Source organism: Petaurus breviceps, unplaced genomic scaffold (genome assembly GCF_028583685.1).
Source record: "Petaurus breviceps papuanus isolate PSGF00001 unplaced genomic scaffold, PetGlider_PUasm1.0 90424, whole genome shotgun sequence".
Classification (NCBI taxonomy): Eukaryota; Metazoa; Chordata; class Mammalia; order Diprotodontia; family Petauridae; genus Petaurus; species Petaurus breviceps.
Window position 1 is genome coordinate 1,957,073 of NW_027187247.1, and position 7,861 is coordinate 1,964,933.

Consider the following 7,861-nt stretch of genomic DNA (forward strand, 5'->3'; position numbering starts at 1 on the left):
AGCTATGTGACTCTGGGCAAGTCTCTTAATCCTGTTTATCTCAGTTTCCTACTCAAAAGTAATCCAGAAAAGAAAATAGTAAACCACTCTAGTATCTTACCAAGAAAATCCCAAGTGGGGTCATGAAGAATCATACATGACTGAACAATACTGTAAACAATAATGTACTGGGAAGGAACCCATCAGATTCCCTCAGTACTCCCCATTTATCAAGTTGATTGGGGAGTTACTCAAACTGATCTGGGATCTCCTCTGCCTAATTTATTTATTTGAGTTTCTAGAATGTCTGCAGGGGACTGGTACATTTGGTGATAGGAATCTGTTTGCAATGCACAGATAAAATTGGGCATAATCACCAGGGAAACAAAAGGCAGAACTTGAGTGTTTAGTGATGTTGCTTAAAGGAAAGGTGTATGATGGTATTGTTCCCACTGGATTTTAGTCCAAGGAGGAGTAAGAATGTATAGGAATGTGTGTTTACTCACTATATGGCTTCTCCTTGCTCTCCCCTCCCTGCCCCACCCTTTCAGAGATGAGATCTGATGCCATCTCCTAAATGAGGCCATTCCAAATTCCCACAGCAGCTTCTGCTTCTTTCCCTCAAATGAAAAAGTCTTTGCCCTCAAAGAACTTACATTTTACTGAGAGAGAAATAAGTACACAAGTAAATAAGAAATATTACAAAGAGATGTGAAATGGAGGTTGGGTGGACAATCAGAGGGAAACAGCAGGCTGATAAGCCAACAGGAAACTCAGCTTAGGTTGAGTCTCAAATAAATTCAAGTCAACTAGCATTTACTAAACACCTATATTCCAGTCATTGAATGCTGATGGGGGGAAAAGGCCAACCATCCCTGCTCTCAGGGAGTTCAGTCTAAGGGGGGAAACAACTCTACAGAGAGAGGGATTGGATGGGAAGAATTGAGGGTAGTCTCAGAGGGAAGATGCTAAGATTAAGGAAGATTTGAAAAGGCTTTTTTACAGAAGGTAGAACTTTAGCTGAGATTTAAGGGGAACTAGGTAAACTAGAAGGGTGAGATGAAGAGAGTTCCAGGCATATGGACCAGCTAGGAAAATGTTTGGAGTTATGACATGGTGTGTGCAATTCAAGGAAAAGCAAGGAGGGCCAGTGACACTGGATTGCAGAATATATTGAGAGATGTATAGAAGACTGGAGAAGTAGGAGGGGACCCAGCTATGGAGAGTTTTAAAAGACAAATAGAAGATTTTGTATTTTATCCTGGAGGAAACAGGGAGCCACTGGAGATGACTGAATGGAAAGAGGAGTGACATGATTAGACCTCTACATCGGGAAGATTACTTTGACAACTGAATGGACGGTGTATTGTAGCAGGGAGAGACTTAGACTAAGGGGCCAACCAGCTAGCTATTGCAGAAATTCAAATGTGAAGTAATGAAGACCCGCTTCAAGATGATGACAGTGTCAGAGAAGAGAAGGGGGCATATATTTAAAAATGTTACAAGGTAGAAACAAAATTTGGAAAGTGATTGGATATGGAGAGTGAGAGTGAAGAGTTGGGGACGAAACCTAGGTTTCTAGCCTGTGTGACTGAGAGAATGGTACTTGCAACAGCAATACCAAAGTTAGGAGGGAGAGAGGTCTGGATCAAAAATAAGAGCTCAGTTTTGGGACTTACCAAGTTTGAGATATCTATGGAGCCTCCAGTTCAAGATGCATATGGAGCATTTGGAGAACCAAGGGTGGAGATTGGGAGAGGCATTAGGACTGCACAAGTAGATCTGTAAGTCATACTCACAGAAATGATAATTGAAAGAAACCATGAGAGCTGATGAGATCACCAAGTGAACTTGTGTAAAGAAAGGAGAGAAAAGGCTCCGAGAGAGAGTTTTGAGGGACCATAAAGGTTAGCAAACGTAAAGTGGGCAAAGATCCAGGAATAGAGTCACAGAAGGGCCTGTGATCAGATATGTGAGAGGAAAGCCAGGAGAGAATAGTGTTGGAAAAGAGGGAAGAGAGTATCAAGGAAAAAGGGATTGTTGATAGTGCCAGAGGTTGTAGACAAGTCAATAGGGATGAAGATTGAGAAAAGGTTATTAGATTTGATAATTAAGAGATCATTAGTCATTTTGGAGAGAGCAGGGTCAGTTGACTGATGATATCAGAAGCCAGATAAAAATGAGTTAAAAAGAAAGTGAGAAGAAAGAAAGTGAAAATACCTTTGTAAATGTCCTTCTCGAGGAGCTTAGCCACAAAATGGGAGATATGGGACAAGAGCAGAGACCATGGATGGATCAAGTGAGAGTTTTTTGAGCATGGGGGAGTTATGGGTATGTGTGTAGGCAGTAGAGAAGCAACCAGCAAACATAGAATGAAAATAGTGGAAAAGTAGGAAAATAAGGGGTTAGACTAGTGGAAGGCCTAGCTCAAAGTAAGTATTTAATACAAGCTTCTTGAATTGTCTTGACTAAGACCCATTCTGGCTCCAAATTCTAAGATCAATTCAATCATTACCTACCTTTGCCCCACCCGATATAGATTGCTGGGGATGGAGAGAAGGGGTGTGTGGAATCATGGCTAGTTGGTAGATTTTAGTTTCTGTCTGTGATTTAGTCCTAATGTACTATGGATGAGGTGGGAGTTTTTCCCTGATTGTGCTAGGTAGGCACCCAGAAGCTTCCTGTCATTTTCTCTTCTTTGTGCTGCCAGTCAAGGCTAGATCTACAGGAATCTGTTTCTCAATCAAAATATTGGTATCAAGTAGTGTGATTTTTAAGTGATTATGTCCCCAAGGTTAAAAAAAAAAAGCAGATAAACTACCTTTAGTTCCATCATATCCAGAAACCTCACTTATGCTCACAGTGGGCTCCCCTTCTTTAGAGAACTTCTGATCCTTACAGAGACTACACAGACAGTTGGGACCCTCTGTGGTCAGAAAAAAGCAATGAAACACCCAACTTCTACCCTTGCCAATGCTGGCCTTAAAACTAATAGCAGTTTCCATATATACTCACTGGGAGCCTTGGTGGTATTTTTCTTTTTTATCAGGCATCATTACAGTTTTTCTTTAGGGCAGATGGGGAGATTGAGTACATTCCAAATGACCAAAGCATGTAAGTCTTCAAGGTGCAATGTGAAAGCTTATTTACATGTTCCTCTCACTCCAATAACCCTTTCTTGGCAGGAATTGCACAATGAGGTTTCATAGGAATAATAACAACCATAATAACTCACATTTTTGTGGTATTGTAAAAGTCGACAAAGTCCTTTCCTCACAAGTTACAAGGAAGCATATGTTGGCTCAGGAAAAGGACATTTTGACAGAACTATGGATTTAGGAGCTGGCAGGGGCTTTAGACATTATCTAATACAGCTCTATTTTACAGAGGAGAAACTGAGGCATTGAGAAACACAGAGTCACACAAGTTTTGTCAGCTCGTAGGAACAGTTAAGTAGTAAAGCTGAGATTTGAGCCCAAGTCTGTTAATGCCAAATTTAGTGCCCTTTCCACAACATACTACATACCTAACTTCAATGTGCTTCAATGAAGAAATAAGCAGCTTTTTGAGGTCACTGAAAGGAAATCATGCAGTGATGCATTGGAGACTTCTTCCCTCATCCTCCACCACTTTTCTAATGACAAAAATGTTTTACTGTAAGTTGATGAAAATATTTGTATACAATTAAAATTACACAATATCATTATTGCTTGAAATAAAAGGATAGCTATTCCCCAAAAGTTAAATAAATAAAATACATAAAAATGAAAAAAAGCAAACTAATCAAAACATGTTGTTCAGTAATATTCATGATCATGTCTTCAAATTTCATCCTCCACCATTTAAGAAGGGCTCTCAGGGATTTCTCCTCATCATTTCCCACCTTTTTGAGACTTCATGATCTCCAGAAACTCATCATCTTGCAAGACGAAATCAACTCTGAAACTCTCATTTCAGATTATTTCCCTCCTTTGCTGTAGGACATCATCTGTTCCCTCCCCTTTTCAGCTTTTTTTTAAGCTGTTATCTTCTCCCATTAGACTTTCCTTTGTTTTTCTTTGTATCACTTGGCTTAGCACAATGCCTGGAGTATAATAGGTGCTTATTAAATTTTTATTCCTTTGAGGTTCATGCGATTCAGATCTGCCCAAATTGTTATTAAACTGTCTATACCCTTTGACCCCGCAATACCACTACTAGGTCAATCTCCAAAAATGATTGGGGAAAAAGAAAAAGAACCTATGTGTTCTAAAATAATAATAGCAGTTCTCTTTGTTGTAGCAAAGAACTGGAAATTTCAAGGATGCCCATCAAATGGGGAATAGCTAAACAAGTTGTGATGTATGATTGTGATGGAATAATGTTGTGCTATAAGAAATGATGAGCTCAGTGATCTCAGAAAAACATGGAATAATGAAGAGTGAACAGAGCAGCACAAAGAGAACATTGTATACAGTTAACAGCAGTAAGGTTTTAATAATGACTTTGAGCTAACAAGTCATTTTGACTATTATAAATGCCCAAATTAACAATAAAGGACATATGAAGAAAGACACTATCTGCATCCAGAGAAAGAACTGATAAACAGAAGCATGTATAGAATAATTTTATCTCTCTCTCTCTCTATATATATATATATACACACACACACACACACACACACACACACACACACACATATCTGTGTGTATAAAGTTAACTATGGTGGGGTGGGGGGATGGAAGGAAGAAAAACAAAAGAAAAAAGGGGAAAAAGGAAGTTTACATAGTAACTTTGTTATATATTTAAAAGGAATAGTAAGTTGTACATAATAGATTTGCAGTTTCATGTGCAACCTATCTTTATTATACTATGTTATGGAAATGCTTATTTTATTCCATAAATTAAAAATAAAATAAAATGAAATCCTGGTAAGCTTTCATCTATAGAACTCCATATCACTCTCTTTCCTTCCTCAGTAAGTTAGATACCTGGCTTACAATTTTTCTCTCCCCCCCATCTCCTGCCCTTATACTGAGGGACTTCAACATACATATTGACTCTCTATCAAATACCTCAACCTGCTCAACCTACTCTTCTCCCATGAGCTACTCCTCTACCCCACACAAAGATGATCATACCTTTGGTCTTGCCATCACCCACAGATGTACCACCATTATGTTCAAGGATTCCAAAATTCCCTTATCTGACCATTGGCTTTTCACCTTTTCTTCTGCCTTCCCTTACAAACCTTACTCTTCTTCTACATCATTAACTTCAATCCCTTCACCCCTTATCTGCCAGACTATCTCCCTTTTGCTAGCCATCCTCTCTTCTTCTCCCCATCTTGACTCCTTGGCAAACCAATTCAACTCTACACTGTTCTCCTCTCTTGAATTCCAGTCCTCCTTATCATATTGATGATTATACCCAACCAAGTCTCAGCCTTGAATGACTTCCACCATTTGTCTCCTACATATATGCTGCTGAACAAAGGTGAAGAAAATCATGTAACCATTCTGATTGTATCCAGTATAAATTTGTGTTGGATAACCTCAACTGGGCCCTTGCTGCTGCTCGGCAATCATATTATGCCTCCCTTGTCTATTCACTAGTCCATTCTCCACAATGGCTCTTCAAAACCTTTTTTATCCCTCCTCAAACTTCCCACAGACCCTTCTCCTTCCATTCTCTCAGCTAAGAACCTTAATTGAGGCAATTCACCATGAGCTCCCTTTTCTCTCTTCTTCCTCATCTCTGAACACTCAGATGCCTTCTGCCACTATCTCTTCCTGTGCCCCTGTCTCACATGATGCAGTGGCCTAACTCCTAACCAAGGTTAACCCATGTCCTCCAACAGATTCTTCCTCTGTCATCCCCACACTTTCCCTTATTTTCTGTCTTTCTCTTTCTACTGGTTCATTTCATATTGTCTACAAACATGCTATGTTCCACCCCATCACCATCCTAGAAAAAACTCTCACTTGGTCCTTCTATCACCTTATACCTTTTCTTGCCTTTGTAGTTAAACTTCTCAAAAAAGGCCATCTTCACAGGTGCCTCCACTTTCTCTCCTCTCACTCTCTTCTTTACCCTTTACCATTTGACTATAATTCCACTGAAACCATTCTCTCCAAAGTTACTAAATAGTCTCTTAGTTACCAAATACAATGGCCTTTTCCCAATCCTTGTTCTCTCTGATCTCTCTCCAGCCTTTGATTCTATTAATCACTCTCTTCTGATTCTCCTACCTATCTGATCGCTCCCTCTCTGTCTCCTTTGCTGAATCCTCCTCCAGGACATACCCACTGACCATAAATGTCCCTCAGTCTTCTGTTCTCTTCTCCCTCTATACTATTTCACTTGGTGATCTCATCAACTCCCATATATTTAATTATCCTCTCTATGCTGGTGATTCTCAGATCTACCTGTCCTGGCTCAATCTCTTTGCTGACATCTAATCTGACATTTCCGTCTGCCAGGCATCTCAAACTGGATGTCCAATTTGACATCTCATTGTGTCCAAAACAGAACTCATTATCTTTCCCCCTAAACCCTCCCCTATTCCCACCTTCCCTATTATTGTAGAGGGTAACACTATCCTCCTAATCCCAAACTTCACAGAACAAATTACCTTAATAAAAGGATTTGTTCTGTTAAGACTTGGACTCAGTCAAAAGGCTACACCCAAGGACCTAGAAGGCCACATGTGGTCTCAGGGCCACAGGTTCCCCACTCCTAATCTAGACACTCTCTAATATAGCTCCAGTGGACTCCTTATCATTCCTCACACAGAAAGCTCTTAGCAGCCACCTCCAGGCCGCAGTAGTCTCTGTTCCTTATGCCTGTGGTGCCCTCCCTCCTCACCTCCACCTCTGGCTTCCTTCAATTTAGTTCAAATTCCATCCTCAGCAGGAGGTCTTTCGTGTTCCCTCCAGCTGTGCCTTCCCCTCTGGGATTACCTTCCATTTCCTCTATATATACAGTCAATCTTCAACTTTTGTGGGGGTAACGATCCTAGAAAATAGCATGAAAGTACAAAACGCAAATGTTGCTTCTTTGATCATGTGGGAAATAGGGGGTTAGGTTTCCATGCCCAAGAAAAACTGAAATCTTTCTCTAGAGATTGCTGAAACACTTTCCTGCAGATAATCCTTTATAACATTAATTCTCATAATATGCACTATTCCTAACACAGTAAACATGAAATAACCCATAAAATCAGTACACAAAATAAAATTGATAATATGCAAAATATTTTTGCTTGTTAATAATTCTATGATCTTTTGAACTTATATCTCAATTTAAAAAATATTGATTTCAGACGACATTCACTTTTTTTACTTATTTCATTTTGTCAGTTTATTCTTTCCATGATTTTCTATTTTTTTTTTCAGAATTTCTTTATTTATTTTTAGTTTTCAACATTCATTTCCACAAGATTTTGAGTTTCAAATTTTCTCCCCATCTCTCCCCTACCCCTCACCCCAAGATGGCAAGCATACTGATTACTCCTTCCTCCATCTCATATATCCCCCTTATCTCTCCCTTTTCCCCCTTCCCCCTTACCTTCTTGTAGGGCAAGATGGATTTCTATACTCCACTGCCTGTGTATCTTATTTCCCGGCTGCATGTAACAACAATTTTTTTAACATTTGCTTTAAATTTTTTATTTATTTATTTTTTAGTTTTCAACATTCATTTCCACAAGATTTTGGGTTCCAAATTTTCTCCCCATCTCTCCCCTTGCCCCCACCCCAAGATGGCAAGCATACTGATTACCCCTTCCCCCAACCTGCCCTCTCTTATATTCCCATTTATCCTTCCTCTTACCCCCTTACCCCTGACTTTCTTGTAGGGCAAGATGGATTTCTATACCCCATTGTCTATATATCTTATTTCC